Source organism: Grammomys surdaster, unplaced genomic scaffold (assembly GCF_004785775.1).
Source record: "Grammomys surdaster isolate TR1022 unplaced genomic scaffold, NIH_TR_1.0 231, whole genome shotgun sequence".
NCBI classification, from domain to species: Eukaryota; Metazoa; Chordata; class Mammalia; order Rodentia; family Muridae; genus Grammomys; species Grammomys surdaster.
In genome coordinates this window covers 52,203-71,044 of record NW_021604676.1, presented here as the reverse complement: position 1 = coordinate 71,044, position 18,842 = coordinate 52,203, and the positions used below count along the sequence as shown (strand labels likewise).

Here is an 18,842-nt window from a genome sequence, read left to right as displayed (position 1 = left end):
GCTCCCAACAGTCAATGACGGGTAAGAGAACACTTCAAGACCCTTGCCCTAAACTGGGAGGCCTCACCATCCTAAGACAAGAGCTCAACCAATGGCTCTTGAGTATCCAGAGACGGGAAAGGGAGGCTGGGGTCCTTTGTTCCAACCTAAGACAGGCACGGTTTTCGTAAGTTTTCCCAGCCTTCCCTTTTGAAAACAAATTTAAAAGGGGGACCGACACCTAGCCAAAGGTAGCTGTCATCTTTGCAGCCATCTCGAGCCATACCCTGACAAGAGGCTTGTTTTTAACAGCATACAACAGCTGAGCACACTCTGATAAATATGGTTTTCTCCTATATCTTGTTTTGTTGTTTATTGCCCCCAGCTGCAGGGTGGACGTGGTAAAGCATCTTCAGCTGTGTTCCTGTGCTTGTGCTTATATATACCCATGATTTCCTTTCAATAAAGGCAAGACTTGAGGAGAGACTTGAGGAGAGACTTGAGGAGAGACTAGATCAGACTCTGTCTCATCTCCATTCTTCACGTCCCTGTCCCCACTCTCTCTCTTGGTAGGCCCTGACCCGCGGACCCGAGAAGCAGAATGGGCCGTTACACTAAAGGGACATTGTACTTTTATTAACTTAATACCCAGTTGCTTCTGTGCATTTTCGGTGCAGGAGATTCAGAAGTAGGCAACAGAACTCTTGTTTACTGGAGGGAAACTTCAACCAACAAAGAAGAGGCATCAAGATCATAGCCTAAAGCATAGGATGGGTGGCTGTGGAGAAGGTGGAGTACTGCTCTAATTAGCATGTCCTTAAACCCTCAAGCATGTGACAAGTGAGCTGAGGCTGAGTGGAGAGATCTGAACACAGTGATGACTGGAGAAAAAAAACAGGTTTCTAAGATTGGTTTCTTAATCCAAAGAAGAACGATGTAGAAGAAGTGACATTACTTGCTCTCAAGAAAGAATTCTGTGGCTGAAGATTTTGTAGGAAACATTGTCTAAGAGTTAGGTTTTGTCCATGGTCAAAAATTTATTACGAGTTTCAAACTGAATAACCCCAAGATTCATATAAGGATCATCCACTTTGCTGACCCAGGCTACTCCCTGTTGTCCTTTACTGTCTGTCTTTCCTTCTATTCCCCAGTTCTGATATCATGATTCATCACCCTAACACCCAGCCTGTAATTCCAGGAACAGAGAGCACTCCTTGTTGTCCAGTTCCAGTGAGAGGGTCAACAAGTAAGGCCTCACCATTTCCTGGTCTGTAGACTCCTAGGGTGTCCCCACCTTGCTGTGTGTGCCCTTTCCTGTCTGACTCAGGATATTCTCCCAGCACTTGGGAGGCAGAGGCAGGCAGATTTCTGAGTTGGAGGCCAGCCTGGTATACAGAGTCTAAGACATTCAGGGCTACACAGAGAAATCCTGTCTCAAAAAAAACAACAAAAAGAAAGAAAGAGAGAGAGAGAGAGAGAGAGAGAGAGAGAGAGAGAGAGAGAGAGAGGAATGAAAGAACAAAAGAAAGGAACGAAGGAACGAAAGAAAGAAAGAAAGAAAGAAAGAAAGAAAGAAAGAAAGAAAGAAAGAAAGAGAAAAAAGGAGGGAGGGAGGGAGGGAGGGAGGGAGGAAGGAAGGAAGGAAGGAAGGAAGGAAGGAAGGAAGGAAGGAAGGAAGGAAGGAAAGGAGGGAGGGAGGATATTCTCTAAGATCACATTCTTGCTCATTTTCCAATATGGAATGCTTTTCTCTGTCCATTTCTCAGGTCATTGGTGGTCTTAATACATTGTATGAAGTCATTCTAAGTATGATTTATCTCAATGTTCTAGGAGCAGACTTGGGCCCTGACATGTGTCCTCCTTGTTTTTCAACACTCCTAGAACTGCACCCTAATGGTAGAATTTTATTTAATATTTTAAATTTTTACTTAGTTATTTGTGTGTGTGTGTGTGTGTGTGTGTGTGTGTGTGTGTGTGTGTGTGTGTGTGTAGCATGAGTGTAGAAAGGGCAACTCAAGGGTGCTTGTTTTCTCCTTTTACCAAGTAGGTTCCTGGAACTGATTCAGGGTCTTTATTCTTGGCAGCAAGTGCCTTTATCCATTGAGCCCTCTCTATTGCCTATAAAAATCTTGACCATCTAATCATGCTTTTAGTCTCTGGGATCTATGAAATTACAATTTTTCCTTTTGTGATTTAATAATAGTCTGTCAGGGATAACAGTCACTTTGGCATTGTTTTGCTCTTTTTCTTGCCTCTATCATCCAGTTGTCCTGCTCAAATTCGAGGTGTACACTACCATGCCAAACTCTCTCCCTTTCTTCTTTTCCTCTCACCCTTCCCTCTCCATACCTCCCTTCAATCCTCCCTTCTTCCCTACTTTCCTTCTTTCCTTCCTTTCTCCTTCTTGCTCTGTGTTTGTCTTTTTAAAACACAGTCTCATGCAATCTACATCACTTGAGATCTCCTGATCCTTTAAAATGCTAGATTATACAGATATGCCACCACACTCAGCTTTTATACAAATATTTTAATGGAAGTTTTTTGTTGCATATTTGTTTTTCAAGACAGGGTTTGTTGGTATAACAACTCTGGCTGTCCTGGAATTGGCTCTGTAGACCAAGCTGTCCTCAAACTCACAGAGGTCTGCCCGCCTATGCCTCCTGAGTGATGGGATTAAAGGTGTGTGTCACTACCTATCAGCTTTACTGGCACATTGAAACACTGTTTTTGGCTACTGTTTCTCCAGTTGACACTCAGAAATGGTAGTTCCTTATTTTTCCTTGTCATGGAATTAAACCAATGATCAGATTCCAGCTTTGCCCCCACTACCTTGACTCCTTACCTATTGCTTGGCATTTTAATGCTCATCCTCAGAAAGAGAAAGATTATATTAAGATTTCTTTATGCCAATATTATAAAAATTGAAATGAAGTTATCACTGAATCATTTAGCAAAGAGAACAAGTGGTTGGTAATTTGAATCACATTATCAAAATAAACAAAACCAATTCCTGAAGGGGCAGAAGCTGTCAGTAATCAAAGGAAATTGTGCAACATAATCATAGTTTTAATATCTGCTCTGTCATTGGTTCTCAATCTTGAATGAACCTCCAGATCAGTTGGCATGCCTGTTAGTGATCCAACTCATTCTGAGATCTACACTGCCTGGGAATCTACTCTGTCAATAAAACTCTGATGGACTGTGGACAACTGATGTTCCTCACATTAACAAGTTCTAGACGTTTAAATAGAAGCATGGAGCTTGGTTTCTTTCTCAGGTGTATAACACAAGTGAGATGAGGTGTTTATTAGAAAAATTCAACCTGAAATTATAACAATGAATAATCCTTTAGGAATGAAATATTCTGTGGAGTACTCAAGGTTCCAGTGTCCAGTGACTTAGCATGTTTCACACTCTGAAGTTAGGATGTCGAAGAAGGGCTGGACAATCATCTTCTCCATCAATCAGCCTCAGTACTCCCTCTTCAGATTTTTTGAAAGCCTCACCTTAGTGGCTTCAGGAAACGTTATATTTCATGAACCCGCACAGGATGCTTTGGAGTACTTCAAGTCTGCAGGTATGGTTACCTATTGCTATGAAAGCACCTCCATCCACAGGATCTGCAGAGAAAACAAGGGATATCAGAGATGTTGTTTGCCTCTTTTGCAGACTTATTTGTGTGTGGGTTTTTCCACTTTAAGTACCATTGATCATTAATCATTGTCATCTGAAATGTGCAAGCTTTGTGAATCTATGTAGTCCAATACAAATTTAGGCTGAGTTTAAATGCTTTTTTCACAGGAAGAGTTCACAAGTCTATGTCTAGTCTACATCTATTCTATGTCTGTATCCACACCACCACACATATGCATCAGGCTACGGAACAGAGATTGCTGAAATATTGTGAGTGGATATAGTGGGAAATGGTAAATTAGTGAAGGGAAGTAGCAAGAAGAGGAAGAAGTTAGATTGTGTCTTCCTCCCACTCCCCCACTCTGAGAGAGTGATCCCGGGTTTGTGTTCTGGGATGTATTGTTTGTAAATTACAAATATGAGTCCCACCACAACCTTCAGACTTCTTCCTGGATATCATTAATGGAAGTTTCTCTGATACAGAGAAAGAAGGCCAAGAATGTATGTGAGTCTTTTAGAGTCAGACATTTTTGCCTAAGTGATTTCATTTAAACACCACAATGGTTCATTAGAATATAGCCTTTTGTGTTAATTCAGCATCCTAAGTTAGCTGATAGACTTTGTTTTGGTCAGTGCTGGGTGTTTTTGATTTAATTTATAAAAGAACATTTATATGATATGGTCAGTAGTAATGGAAATTCCTGTTAGAAAATAAATGCACTCATTGCATTAATATTATTCTTGTACTGTTTTAGATAAGGTTTGCTTAGGTAGTCAGACTGGCCTTACATCTGTGTTCTTTCTACCTCACTTCCGAAGTACAGGCATTACAGGGCTATGCTACTATTTCTGGATTTGTGTATAACATTTCAACAATAAGAAACTCAGCAGTTCATTTATGTGCATGTGGCAGAAAGTAAGGATCAGGTCTTCATATTAAGAAGTATAGACCATATGGGAAAGAAGCCTTTATTAAGAATTATTGTCCAGAACAGAAAAGGCCATTCTGTTTGCTGTATCCATGGAAACATCACAGTCAACAGGTCAATTAGGGATGCTCTTTTAAAATGTAAAGTAATTTCACAGTCGTAGTCATTTTATTTTTACATTTTTTCATGCTGAGGATGTAGGTCATCTAGGAGAATGCTTGCCTAGCAAGCACAAAGCCTTGAGTTTGGTTCTTTGCCCTGCATATCTGGGTGTCAAGGTGGATGATAGTAATCACAGCACTTGAGACACCAAATCAAGTGGACCAGGAGAGGATTGGGGTTACCCTTGGCTACATAGCAACTTTGAGGCCATTGTAGGTTACATGGGACTATCTCAAAGAAAATCCAATACATAATTTATGTGTTATTCCTGAAAAGTATCTCAGAAAATGAGTCAAATTGTTGACAACTGTCTCTTGTCTTTATCTACTTTTATTCCAAAGCTGATGAACATTAAAAGCTTTTTGAGAAACAGTATCAAGTCACAGAAAATTGACCAATATGTATGCCCAGTCCCCCTTATACAGTGACACAAGAACCAAACTGGATCGACTCTTAGGAGAACAGAAGTTGGAGAGGAGCTCAGCCATGGAGACTGCATGTGTCACCCCTTTCTGGCATCAGCTTAGGTGGATTATCTGTCCAACATTCAAAAATTTTAAAGGTTTTCCATGGGTCACTATGATTCAGGTAATCTGATAACATTATTTTAAATGTACTTTAAAAAATCAAATGGGAACAATTTGTGTCTGTGTCAGTGACTTCTGGGTCACACTTGCTATCTGCTGCTGTCTGTGAGTTTGTGGTTTCCCTGTATTTACCATGCTGAATTTTTCACTGCAGCAAGTAGGACATGATTAACTTCATACTTACAGAAAAGGTTTTTAGTGGTTGTTTTTTACTTAGAGAAACTTACTGACTAATGCAGTAGGAAATTTACTTCAACAGTTGCATAAAGTAATGAGAGACACACTTGGAGTTCCTCTCAGCTGTGTTCTTTAATTCACCTGCACATCCTCAAGTTCAAGTAAAGGCATGAGTAAAGTGAGCACAAAGGATTTTTCCTGATGCAAATTCCATGTGGGTAGATAGATGGTACTTGCACAAATATTTAAAATTCGTAGCATGAAAGTGATAGAACAGACTTTGGAAAAAGTTTAAGTGGAGAAGGGGTGGAGATGGCTGGAGAAAGTGAGGGAAAGAAAGGATGATCTGTAGCTGAAATCAGGGTGTGAGGAAACAGTGCCATTGAACATCTCTGATGGGAGCCTGTGCATCTACTGCCTGAGTGATGATTCCTGTTGTGGAGTACTGTTTCCCTACTTAGGGGCTGGTGTAAGAAAGCAGTAGCTACTCAAAGAGAACAGTTCATACACAGTGCAACCAGACTTCACCCAGCTCCTCCCTGTCAGCTAACTGGGAACTAGGAGGAGGTCACTCTCAAATTTTCTTTTAACTGTCTGTGTAACAATGGCCATCCTGCCTTAAATTTTCTGTTATTTTAACATGAATGTCACATAAAAATGTACTTCCTCAGGCTTATTCAGCCAAAACCTATTCTATTTTTTTTAACTTCATGATCATTATAATTCTGCTGTGTTATCTATTGATTCCAGGTCTTAGCAATTATAGGGTAAGTACTATTGTGTTAGATATTTAATGAAGGCTGCTGAACTGGCTGACTCTCAATGTGGCAGCGGCTCTGCCTAGCTCAAGCCACCATGCACAGCAGCCTGAAGAGAAGTGCTCTGCAGCTAGAAGTGGCCAGAGGCCACGCGTGCCACAGCTGGAAACAGCCAGCCAGAATCACCAGCCTTGGCACCCAAGAAACAACACCAGCATGGAAGATGGCTCCACCAATCTTCCATGCTGTCTCCACAAGGCTGGGCTGAGCTCAGACCATCCCACCATCCCCGCAGTATCTGGTATAAATGAGACTCTAATGTTTAAAGATTATTCAAAGGATTTATATATTTGGTAATGCTCAATCAACAAGATGCCCACACAATTATAGATGTTTCCCAATAAACTACCCTAGATATAAGTTGTTACCCTGGACCGTCCTAGACCAGAGCATGATCCTACATGGCTCTACATCTCTGCCTCTCTAGCTCATCCTCTTCCTTCCTCTTCTTCCTCTCCTTACTCCTCCCACCTTAGCTCCTCCCAACTTGTAGGAAAATATGCCACTACATATCATCCTTCCTGTTAAAATTTAAAAAAAAATACTTTCTCTCAAAATAAATAGCTATGAGATTATAAGTCTTCAACCCTGTCAGAAATCCAGAATGACTGAATCAACTGAAGATATGGGAAGCACAAAGCATAGCTTCCAAAACTTAGCCAATTTATAGAATACAAGTCAGGGAAGCTGTCAGGAGCATGCAGGTATATACTCAAAATGAGAATTAATACAGAAATGTTTGTAACATCAATTCTGTGAACTTCTGACGTTTTTGAAAACCAACCACCTATGTAAAGCGATCTGGACTGTTGTCCATTAAATCCTTTCAGTGATTACTAATTAAAATAGATTACTAATTAAAATATTGTTAGAGAACACCCTAACAATAAACTCAGAGCCATGAATGTGTTATTAGGCCCTTAAATCACAGGCTAACCATCTCAGATCAGATTTAAAAAATCAAAGAATGACTTAAGCCTTGTACCCACCAATTTTGACTTAATAGAAGAAAATATACTAACAAAACGCTTGCATTTGAAATCAAAATAAATTTTGTACTATTTAAGAAATTATAACTTCAGCTTACTAACAATTTTTGAGATTTCTACCAAGTAAGTTATGGCTATGTAATCAATTCTAACTGTCCTCCCTGTTCCAATAAAACCATTACTTTTCCCTAGAAGGACAGCCTAATATTAACCACCTCAGTCCCCAAGCCCAGGGAATTGGGGCACTGACCATTAACTTCTTCAAGGTGAATTTGGGCATTAAGATATTAGAAGAGGGGCGGGGGGGGGGGGGGGAAGAGTAAGTTGATAAGCCTCTGATGTCTGTGTCTTCACTGCATCCAGCTGAAATTCCAGGACATCAGAGGTTCAAGCACGTCTGCTCAGCTTGCTTGATGAGTAGATACACCAAGGCTGTGTATTCTGTAATATATAATTCTCAAAACAAATTTTGGTATCATAATAATTTTTGTTTGAATTCTCAAATCTAGTCTTCTAGCAACCTGCCTCTGTCATATCTAATCCATATAATTCTAGGAGGTTGAAATATCTTAATTATCTCTTCTGAAAACACACAGACAAAACATTTTTCCCAAAATAGTATATCCTTGAGCCAATAACCAGAAAATATCTCAATCTTCTCTTCTGAAAACTCGCAAACAAAACCTTTTCCCCAAAATAGCATGTCCTTGAGTCAGTAATCAGTAAAACTTTTATCTTGACCTCTTTCCCAGAGGAAAATTGTAACTACAAAACTGAAAATCACACCCATTTTTAAAATAAAATGAATTTAATAACTAAAATATTGTATGTGCCTATTCTTAGACCTTCCCTATTTTGCCAAGCAGGAAATGAACCCAGAATTCCTTTGGACCCCATGTTAGACAAGGCAATGTAACTTTATATCATTTGAATATACCTGACTTACACTATCTTTCTGTTTGGCTCTATACTACAGAGCAGCTTCCACTTATACACTGTACTCTCTACTCGAGTCAGTGACAATTTTCCCTATCTTAGTTCCAAATCTCGGGTGAAAATTCCCATTTGATTTCTACAAATCTGTTTACAAATCTTTCCTAAAAGCAAATAATCCCTATATTGTAACTTTATACTTAATTCAGTAATTGGTCCACAATGGAGGCTTATTTATTTAGTACTCTTGACTCAGAGAAGTTAACAATGTATACCTATCTAGGCACAGAGCCACAGACAAATCTTCTCTACGTATCTTTGTTCTGAACTGTAGGCAAGATTCCCCCGTAAATCAGACAAAACAGTTTCTAAATCTATCTTAAAAACAAATAATCTCAATTTTAATTATACACTGTACTCTCTACTCTAGAATCAGCTACTTTCTTCTTTTCCTAACAAAAAGCAACCTGCATTTCCCCACAGCAGGGGAGCTTAGCTGCTGTTTTTGTTGTGGTTGTTTAGTTCCCTCGCTAGGAGGCACATGATTTATCTTAGCACTTACTCATTTACTTTCTTCAAAAAAAAAAAAAAAAAACCAACTGTTACTCTCAGGTGAAATAGACGTAAATTTCTAGTTAATTAGAGCGAGATGTTTAATATTTAAAATGGCATTTTTTTAGGCTGACTATCTATACGAGCAGTGGCTCTGCTTAGCTCTCCTGCCATGTTCCATGGTAGAGGCCACACATGGGCCACAGCTCCAGACAGCCAGCCAGAATCATTGGTCCTGGCACCCAAGAAATGCCAGCGTAGGAGATGGTTCTGCCAATTTCTACACTGTCTCCTCAAGGCTGGGCTGAGCCCAGACTATCTTGCCATCCATGCAGTACCCGGTATAAATGAGACTCTAATGTTTAAAGATTATCCAAAGGATTTATATATTTGGTAATGCTCACTCAATCAACAAGATACCCATACAATTATAGATGTTTCCCAATAAACTAACCTAGATATAAGTTGTTACCCTGGACTGTCCTAGACCAGAGCATGATCCTCCATGGCTCTACATCTCTGCCTCTCTAGCTCATCCTCTTCCTTCCTCTTCTTCCTCTCCTTATTCCTCCCACCTTAGCTTCTCCAAACTTTCGGGGAAAATATGCTGCCACAAGTACCGTGCTGTGGATCTACATCTCCATTCCCGTGCAACCTTTATAGTCATTTTAGCAATTTTAGGGCTGTTGTTTTATAACCTTGAATTTACTATCAATGGAATGCTGAAAGATGGTATGTTCTTGGATGTAATGAAGCCACCCTTCTAAACAAGTGTACAGCCATCTTCATATTTAAATGGTCCTGCCTTCCCTATGTATATGTGAGTATTGTTATCTTTTGGGTTATACTGTCAGTTGCTCCAAACATTTGGATATTTATACTTGAATATTTATGTCATAAAAGAAGCATTTTCTCCAATTTTGTAAAAAAAAAAAGAGTTTTGATTTGATTTAGAGACATTATATTCATCTACTTGAGTTACTCGTTGTTTAACTGTCAGGTAATATAATGAGATATAGCGTGTTCATGTGTGAATCTGTGTGAGTGGGTGTATGTGAGTAAGTAAGTGGGAGTGTGTCTGTATGTGCGAGTATGTGTGTGAGTGTGTGCAGTGGTAGGAATTGTGGACTAAATTTTTAAATTTGTGTTTACTCATTTTTTAAGCATGGAGTTTTTGTCAGCAAGTATAGCATTTGCATGCCAGTGGAGGTTAGACTGGGGCATCTGATCTGGAACTTGAGTTTCAGGTGTTTGTGAGAGGTCTTTTGGGTTCGGGAAACTATACGCCAGTCCTCTACAAGAGTAGCAAATGTTCTTAACTGCTGAGTCATATCTCCAATTCCTGGGATTTGTGTGACAAGAGTTCTGACATTGGATAGAGAAGAGGTAGGCAGAGCTGGTGGTGGGGAGGAGAAGGAATAGGAAGGAAGAAGTAAGGAGAAGGAAAAAGAAGGGGGAGAAGCAAGATGGAAACAGACATTCATGTCTTTAGGAGTCTCGGGTTATTCATATCAAAAGGTTAGATATTGGGTAACAATTCTAATTGTCTAGGCATTTTGAGTATTGAGTATTTGCTGATAAATAAATCCATTGGATAATCTTTAAGCATTGAGAGGCTTGTTTCTACCAGTTACTTCGAGGATGGTGGTTATTGTCTGCTCTGAGCTGAGAACCATGAGGGTGGTGGAGCTGACCCAAGGGCCATGCTTAAAGCCATCGGGTCCATGGAGCTGATCAGCGGAGGCAGAAGCCACACTGTCTCATGGATCCTGGGCTGGTCCTCCTGGTTAGCTGGTGCTGTGGTCAGAGCAGGAACTTAGAGCAGGAACATAGCAGTGGCCAGGAAGCTAGCCAAGCCATGTTGCAGTATTTTTCAGTATCTCCTGCTACAGATTTGGGTTTCTAATTTCAGTTATCATGTAACATGAAAGAATATTTCCCCTTAGATTATAATTTCCTGTTTTTAAAAAGTTATATAATAATAATAATAGATATTAGATAATAAATATCTCAAATGAGTCACAGCATGATGTCACCTTGCTCCTTAGCTTAGTGAAGCCAGTTTTAAAACCATTTACCTCTAAGACCAAAAGCTGTGCAGCCTCCTTGTGAGCTGTCTTCACAGAGTAGATGGAGAGCTGAGGGTCTGGAGGAGTTGTGTGAGACTTGTTGAGCACAGGCCCCTCTGCTAAGATGATGTAGTAGCACTGACAGAGATGACAACGGGATCTGTAGAGCTAACTGTGAATATATGCTGGCAGGAGTAATGCTCTCTGTTGCACAGGCTCAGACATCCTAGAGACTGCAGAGGTGAGGACAAGCTCACCCCTTCTCAGCACACAAATTCACTCTTAGTAACTGTGTTGTCAGTAGATTTTAATTTTATTATTTGACCTTCATGGATATTCTTCCTGGAGTACAAGGAGAAATCTTAGCTTTTCCAAGATCTGTACTGTTGGGGCCTCAGACTGCAGGGCCATAATTTTCAATTTAACATAGTTGCAGTCAAGCAAAATCTGTATTTTATATTCTGCCATGGCCTCTGCCCAAAACATAGTGTTTACCTCACTGCACAGATTGTTTGGAAAACTACATATCTTAAAATAATGAACAATGTAGAAATGCTACATAATCCTAATGGAAAATTTCACTTTTTTCCTCCATTATGTATTTATTTATTTATTTAGGAAGGCAGTCGTTGCAGTCATACTGGCAATGCTTGTGGGAAGTGCTTTTCATCTCCTACAAAATGTTTATACTGAACTCCAGATGAGCAAATCAAATGACAAAAAGCTGTCATTTTGTTCAAGCTCATATAATTCCATTAAGAACTGGAATTCATGACAGAAAGAGAGCAAATATGGTCAAGCATGATGTACACTGAAAGCTGAGCAAAAGAATTTACTTTTTCGCCTTGGACTGGAGCAGACACAGAGTCGGTCTGCTCCTGTCCTGTGGAGAAACTGAATCCTGAGTCATCCAGGAGCCACTGCACTCAGAGCAGCTGGTAAGAACTCCATCTCATTCCCTAAGCCCCAGAGATACATCTGGGAGCCAGGGACATCCAGGGCACAGCAGCTACCCAAACCCCGCCCCTCCGGAATTCCACTTCCCTTCGGCCCCTGCCTGGTCCCTGGGACTGGACCAGACACAGAGTCGGTCTGCTCCTGTCCTGTGGAGAAACTGAATCCTGAGTCATCAAGAAGTCACTACACTCAGAGCAGCTGAAACTGAATTCTGAGTCATCAGGGACCCACTGCACTCAGAGCAGCTGGAGCCACTGCACTCAGAGCAGCTGACACAGAGTTGGTCTGCTCCTGTCCTGTGGAGAAACTGAATCCTGAGTCATCTAGGAGCCACTGCACTCAGAACAGCTGAAACTGAATCCTGAGTCATCGAGAACCCACTGCACTCAGAGCAGCCGAGGAGCCACTGCACTCAGAACAGAAGGATTACCAGATCCAAGAGGTGGCCTGAGTCCCAGGAGTTCTTCCACCCAGGAGATTAGGGGCATAAGACCACAGAGACCTCTGGACTCCGAGGAGCTCTGCAATAAGCAAGATAACTGGAAATACAGATTCCAATCTTACACAGTGAGGGCAGGTAACACTAGAGTTACCCAGATGGCGAAAGGCAAGCGCAAGAACATAAGCAACAGAAACCAAAGTTTCTTGGCATCATCAGTGCCCAGTTCTCCCAATATAGCAAGCCCTGAACACCCCATCACACCTGAAAAGCAGGATTCAGAATTAAAATCACTTCTCATGATGATGATAGAGGATTATAAGAAGGAATTAAGTAACTCCCTTAAAGAAATACAGGAGAGTACAAGTAAACAGATAGAAGCCCTTAAAGAGGAATCACAGAAATCCCTTAAAGAAATGCAAGAAAACACAAAGAAGGAATTAAACAAAAACATTCAGGATCTGAAACTGGAAATAGAAACAATAAAGAAAGTTCAAAGGGAGACAACCATGGAGATAGAAAACCTAAGAAAGAGATCAGGAGTCACAGACGCAAGCATCACCAACCGAATACAAGAGATAGAAGAGAGAATCTCAAATGCAGAAGATACGGTGGAAAATATTGACACAGTTGCCAAAGAAAATGAAAAACGCAAAAAACTCCTAACTCAAAACATCCAGGAAATCCAGGACACAATGAGAAGACCAAACCTAAGGATAATAGGTATAGATGAGAATGAAGATTCCCAACTTAAAGGGCCAGTAAATATCTTCAACAAAATCATTGAGGAAAATTTCCCTAACCTAAAGAACAAGATGCCCATAAACATACAAGAGCCTACAGAACACCAAATAGACTAGACCAGAAAAGAAATACCTCCCGTCACATAATAATCAAAACATCAGATGCACAAAACAAAGAAAAAATACTAAAAGCAGTAAGGGAAAAAGTCAAGTAACATATAAAGGCAGACATATAAGAATTACACCAGACTTCTCACCAGAGACTATAAAAGCCAGAAGAGCCTGGACTGACATCATACAGACCCTAAGAGAACACAATTGCCAGCCCAGATTACTATACCCAGCAAAACTCTCAATCAATATAGATGGTGAAACCAAGATACTCCATGACAAAACCAAATTTGCACAATATCTTCCCACAAACCCAGCACTTCAAAGGATAATGGATGGAAAACGCCAACACAAGGAGGGAAACTACAACCTAGAAAAAGCAAGGAAGTAATCTTCCAACAACCCCAAAAGAAGATAACTATATAAACATAACTTTACCTCTAGTAACAAAAATAACAGGAAGCCACAATCATTTTTCCTTAATATCTCTTAACATCAATGGTCTCAATTCCCCAATAAAAAGATGCAGACTAGCAGACTGGATACACAAACAAGACCCAGAATTTTGCTGCATACAAGAAACGCACCTCAGTGACAAAGACAGACACTACCTCAGAATAAAAGGGTGGAAAACAATTTTCCAAGCCAATGGTCCCAAGAAACAAGCTGGAGTAGCCATTCTAATATCAAATAAAATCGACTTCCATCCAAAATTAATCAAAAAAGATAAGGAAGGACACTTCATACTCATCAAAGGAAAAATCTACCAAGGTGAACTCTCAATTCTGAACATCTATGCCCCAAATGCAAGGGCACCTACATACATAAAAGAAACTTTACTAAAGCTCAAAACACACATTACACCTCACACAATAATAGTGGGGGATTTCAACACCCCACTCTCAGCAATGGACAGATCATGGAAACAGAAACTAAACCGAGACACTTTGACATTAACAGAAGTTATGAACCGAATGGACTTAACAGACATCTATAGAACATTTCATCCTAAAACAAAAGAATATACCTTTTTCTCAGCACCTCATGGTACCTTCTCCAAAATAGACCATATAATTGGTCACAAAACAAGCCTCTACAGATACAAAAAGATTGAAATAATCCCTTGCCTCTTATCAGATCACCATGGAATAAGACTGGTCTTTAATAATGACAAAACGAATGGAAAACCCATGTGCACATGGAAACTGAACAACTCTCTACTCAATGATGACTTGGTCAAGGAAGAAATAAAGAAAGAAATTAAAGACTTTTTAGAATTCAATGAAAATGAGGACACATCATACCAAAACTTGTGGGACTCCATGAAGGCAGTGCTAAGAGGAAAACTCATAGCTCTAAGTGCCTACAAAAAGAAACTGGAAAGAGCACACACTAACAAGTTGACTGCACAACTAAAAGCCCTAGAACAAAAAGAAGCAAATACACCCAGGAGGAGTAGAAGGCAGGAAATAATCAAACTCAGGGCTGAAATCAACCAAATAGAAACAGAAAGAACAATACAAAATATCAATAAAACCAGGAGTTGGTTCTTTGAGAAAATCAACAAGATAGATAAACCGTTAGCCAGATTAACCAGAGGGCACAGAGAGAGTATCCAAATTAATAAAATCAGAACTGAAAAGGGAGACATAACAACAGAAACGGAAGAAATTAAAAAAATCATCAGATCCTACTACAAAGGCCTATACTCAACAAAACTGGAAAACCTGGATGAAATGGACAAATTCCTAGACAGATACCAGGTACCAAAGTTAAACCAGGAGCAGATAAACCATCTAAATAGTCCCATAACCCCTCAGGAAATAGCAGCAGTCATTAAAAGTCTCCCCACTAAAAAAAGCCCAGGACCAGATGGTTTTAGTGCTGAATTCTATCAGACCTTCAAGGAAGACCTAATACCAATTCTCTTCAAACTATTCCACAAAATAGAGACAGAAGGAACACTACCCAATTCGTTCTATGAAGCTACAATTACACTCATACCCAAACCCCACAAGGACCCGACAAAGAAAGAGAACTTCAGACCAATCTCCCTTATGAACATCAATGCAAAAGTACTCAATAAAATTCTAGCAAACCGAATGCAAGAACACATCAAAACAATCATCCATCATGATCAAGTAGGTTTTATCCCAGGAATGCAGGGATGGTTCAATATTCGGAAATCCATCAATGTAATCCACTATATAAACAAACTTAAAGAAAAAAACCATATGATTATCTCACTAGATGCTGAGAAAGCATTTGACAAAATTCAACATCCCTTCATGATAAAAGTCTTGGAAAGATCAGGAATTCAAGGCCCCTACCTAAACATAGTAAAAGCAATTTACAGCAAACCAGTAGCCAACATCAAGCTAAATGGAGAGAAACTTGAAGCAATCCCACTAAGATCAGGGACTAGACAAGGCTGCCCACTCTCCCCCTACCTATTCAATATAGTACTGGAAGTCTTAGCCAGAGCAATTAGACAACAAAAAGAAGTCAAAGGGATACAAATAGGAAAGGAAGAAGTCAAAATATCGCTATTTGCAGATGATATGATAGTATACTTAAGTGACCCCAAAACTTCCACCAGAGAACTCCTAAACCTGATAAACAACTTCAGCAAAGTGGCTGGTTATAAAATCAACTCAAACAAATCAGTAGCCTTCCTCTACATGAAAGATAAACAGACTGAAAAAGAAATTAGGGAAATGACACCCTTCACAATAGTTGCAAATAATATAAAATACCTTGGTGTGAATCTAACCAAGCAAGTGAAAGACTTGTATGACAAGAACTTCAAGTCTCTGAAGAAAGAAATTGAAGAAGATCTCAGAAGATGGAAAGATCTCCCATGCTCATGGATTGGCAGGATTAATATAATAAAAATGGCCATCTTGCCAAAAGCAATCTACAGATTCAATGCAATCCCCATTAAAATCCCAACTCAATTCTTCACAGAGTTAGAAAAGGAAATTCTCAAATTCATATGGAATAACAAAAAACCCAGGATAGCGAAAACTATTCTCAACAATAAAAGAACTTCGGGAGGAATCACCATCCCTGACCTCAAGCTGTACTACAGAGCAATAGTGATAAAAACTACCTGGTATTGGTACAGAGACAGGCAGGAAGATCAATGGAATAGAATTGAAGACCCAGAAATGAACCCACACTCCTATGGTCACTTGATCTTTGACAAAGGAGCTAAAACTGTCCAGTGGAAAAAGGACAGCATTTTCAACAAATGGTGCTGGTTCAACAGGAGGACAACATGTAGAAGAATGAAAATTGATCCATTCTTATCCCCTTGTACAAAGCTCAAATCTAAGTGGATAAAGGACCTCCACATAAAACCAGATACACTGAAACTAATAGAAGAGAAGGTGGGGAAAAGCCTCGAATACTTGGGCACAGGGGAAAAGTTCCTGAACAGAACTCCAATGGCATATGCTCTAAGATCGAGAATTGACAAATGGGACTTCATAAAATTGCAAAGTTTCTGTAAGGCAAAGGACACTGTCAATAGGACAAAACGACAACCAACAAATTGGGAAAAGATCTTTACCAATCCTTCATCTGATAGAGGGCTAATATCCAATATATACAAAGAACTCAAGAAATTAGACTCCAGACAACCAAATTACCCTATTAAAAAATGGGGTATAGAGCTTAACAAAGAATTTTCAACAGAAGAAACTCGAATGGCCGAGAAGCACCTAAAGAAATGCTCGGCATCCTTAGTCGTCAGGGAAATGCAAATCAAAACAACCCTGAGATTCCATCTCACACCAGTCAGAATGGCTAAGATTAAAAACTCAGGTGATAGTAGATGCTGGCGAGGGTGTGGAGAAAGAGGAACACTCCTCCATTGTTGGTGGGACTGCAAGATGGTGCAACCACTTTGGAAATCAGTCTGGCGGTTCCTCAGAAAATTGGACATAGCATTACCCGAGGATCCAGCTATACCACTCCTAGGCATATACCCAGAAGATGCTCGAACATATAATAAGGACATATGCTCAACTATGTTCATAGCAGCCTTATTTATAATAGCCAGGAGCTGGAAAGAACCCAGATGTCCTTCAACTGAGGAATGGATTCAAAAAATGTGGTATATTTACACAATGGAGTATTACTCAGCTATTAAAAACAATGAATTCGAGAGGTTCCTAGGTAAATGGATGGAACTAAAATTATCATCCTGAGTGAGGTAAGCCAATCACAAAAGAACACACATGGTATTCACTCACTGATTATTGGATATTAGCCCAGAACCTCGAAATGCCCAAGATGCAACTCACAGGCCACATGAAGTCCATAAAGAATGAAGACCAAGTGGGGGGTGATTCGGTCCTTCTTAGAAGGAGCAACAAAATACTCAAGGGAGCAAATATGGAGACAAAGCGAGGGACAAAAACTGAAGGAGGGGCCGTCTGAAGACCTTTCCACCTGAGTATCCATCCCATGTGCAGTCACCAAAGGTAGATGCTGATGTGGAAGTCAGGAAGTGCATGCTGATAAGAGCCTGATATGGATGTCTCCTCAGAGGTCTTCAAGAGTCTGACATATTCAGAGGCAGATGCTCACAACTAGCCATTGAAGTGATCATGGGGTTCTCAATGGAGGAGTTAGAGTGAAGACTGAAGGAGCTGAAAGGATTTGTGGCCCCATGAGGAGAGCAACAATACCAACCAACCACAGCTCCCAGGGTCTAAACCACCAGCCTGGGAGCACTTATGGAGGGATCCAGGGCTTTAGCTGAATATATAAGAGTGGAGGGCCCTGCTGGGCACAGGTGGAAGATGAGATCCTTGACCTCATGAAGGCTGGACGCTCCAGGGGGTGGGAGTTTTGAGGGTGGGGAGGGGGGAGTGGGGGGGTAGATAGAGGTTACATCCACAAAGAAGAAGGAGGAGGGGTGAGGGGATTGGGGGTTCCTGGGTGGGTGGGGGATGGGGTAAGGGGACAATATATGAAATGTAAATAAAACATCCAATAAAAAAATTAAAAAAAAAAGAATTTACTTTTTCACATGTTTGTGTGAGGATAGAACGAATCTGTAAATACCACTCAGCTCAAAATTTAATGGGCTTCTGTGTGTGGATCAGGTTCATCTGATACAGACTAACACCACATTTTAAACGTAGGGTAATTTTCACCTTCCTACATGTAATCCCATATCTTTGGGAGGGGACCACCCCCATATAAATCACTCTCAATTCCTGGCATCCACCACTCTACTATCTGCCTTTGAGTATGACTAATGTCAGACACTGAATTGAAATCATAAAGTATTTGCAGTTTGTTGTTGGTTTGATTAGGTTCTTGTTTGTTCTGGCTGACTTGATTCCATTAATGTAATATATTCAGGGCTCATAAAAGTGTGGCAGGTGTGGAGTTTCTTTGGACTCTGTGAGGTTGAATAATTGTCCATTGTATGCTCATGCTGTTGCTTCTCTTTCATCTGAGCCTGGAAGTGCAGTTTGCTCTCACCTTTGGCTACTATGACCAATGCTGCTGAGCGTGCAATACATGTGATTGAGCCCTGGAATTTTTCCTTATACTAGAAGGCTAGAGTTGACATACCATAAGGCCATTGTGTAATTTGAGGAACTTCTATCCTGTCTCCACTCCACTATACTATTTTATATTCATACTAGCAGAACACAAGGGCTTGAGATGATTCACATTCTCACTCAAATATATTATCTCTTGTTTTGAACAAGGTATCTTAGAAGAAAATAAACCAGAATCC

General features: G+C 40.2%; 1 pseudogene; it reads left to right on the top strand.

The window, feature by feature from the left end:
- Positions 1-18,842, top strand: part of LOC114626246 — a 63,529-nt pseudogene that overhangs the window by 8,576 nt on the left and 36,111 nt on the right.